This window comes from Otolemur garnettii, unplaced genomic scaffold (genome assembly GCF_000181295.1).
Source record: "Otolemur garnettii isolate 467f Iridium unplaced genomic scaffold, OtoGar3 scaffold00018, whole genome shotgun sequence".
Lineage (NCBI taxonomy): Eukaryota > Metazoa > Chordata > Mammalia > Primates > Galagidae > Otolemur > Otolemur garnettii.
This window is the reverse complement of record NW_003852413.1, coordinates 25248176-25249681: the sequence shown is the minus strand read 5'-3', so window position 1 is coordinate 25249681 and position 1506 is coordinate 25248176. Positions and strand designations below refer to the sequence as shown.

At 39.5% G+C, this 1506-nt stretch overlaps 1 non-coding gene across 1 annotated transcript; it reads right to left on the bottom strand.

The window, feature by feature from the left end:
* Positions 1–401: 401 nt before the first annotated feature.
* On the bottom strand, positions 402–563 carry LOC111724078. The gene has a single exon (XR_002772445.1). It is a non-coding gene; the product is annotated as a U1 spliceosomal RNA (small nuclear RNA).
* Between the last annotated feature and the right edge of the window lie 943 nt (positions 564–1506).

The window sequence follows — 1506 nt, the reverse complement described above, 5'->3', positions numbered from 1 at the left end:
AGGAGTACTTCTTGAACCCAAGACTTTGAGGTTGCTGTGAGTTAGGCTGATGCCAGGGCACTCTAACCTGGGCAACAGAATGAGACTCTTTCTCAAAAACAAACAAACAAAACTTTTTAATACACACATTCTTAAAACTAAAAATATAGGGGTGGTGCCTGTGGCTCAAAGGAGTAGGGCGCTGGTCCCATATACTGGAGATGGTGGGTTCAAAACCCAGCCCCGGCCAAAAAATAAATAAATAAATAAAGAGAATACTCCCTCATTCTATTAAAAAAAAAAAAAAAACTAAAAATATAGTAAAATGAGCCTCATACACTCGTCCCCTAGATTTAATAATTAACATTTTAGTATATTTATCATTTTTGCAGAAATATTTTATTTTTATTTTATTTTTTTCAGGGGAGAGTGCAAATGCAGTCTCCCACTACCACAAATTATGCAGTCGAGTTTCCCACATATGGGGAAGTCGCCAGGGTCAGCACATCTGGAGTGCAATGGATGAGCCTCGCCCTGGGAAAACCACCTTCATGATCATGGCATCTCACCTGCCAGGTAAGTGCAGAAATATTTTTAAATGATTTGGAGTTTGCATTGCAGCTCACCCCTAAACACTTCAGGAAGTTTTCTTACTACAATATTATCAAACCTTACAAAATTAACAATTCCTTAATATCGACTAATACCCAGCCCATATTCAAATTTACCTACTTGTTGCTTCAAAATGCTTTCTTTGCATTTGATTTATTCTAATCAAGATCTAAATAAGTTTTTCACACCGTGTTTGGCTATGTCTTTTTTTATTTGTCGTTGCCCTGGGTAGAGTGCTGTAGCATCATCATAGCTCATAGCAAATAGTAACCTCATACTCTTGCGCTCAAGCAATCCTCTTGCCTCAGCCTCCCAAGTAGCTGGGACTACAGGTGCTCACCACAATGCCCAGCTATTTTTAGAGATGGGTCTAGCTCTTGCTCAGCCTGGTCTCAAACTTGTGAGCTCAAACAATCCAACCATCTCAGCCTCCCAGAGTACTGTCTCTTAAATCTCATTTAAATCTAGAATAAATTGGGCTTGGTGGCTCATGCCTGTAATCCCAGTGATTTGGGAGGCTAAGGTGGGAGAGGAACTGCTTAATACCAGGAACCTGACACCAGCCTGGGCAACAGAACCAGAGAGACTTCATCTCTAAAAATTAGCCAGGGACAATGGCATGTGCCTGTAGTCCCAGTTACTCAAAGGATCACTTGAGCCAAGGAGTTCAAGGCTGCCATTGAGTTATGATCAAGCCACTGCACTCCAGCCTGGGTAATCAGCCTGGGTAATGCAGTATGACTCCATCACTAATAAAATAAAGTAAAATAAATAAACCTAGAATAATTTATTTCCTCCATGTTATTGACTTGTTGAATTGTTAAAGTATTTTAAGTAAATTATACATATCATGTCCCACCTTCTAGATTTCTCTGATTGCTTCCTAATGGTGTTGTTTATCCTGTATTTTCTTTT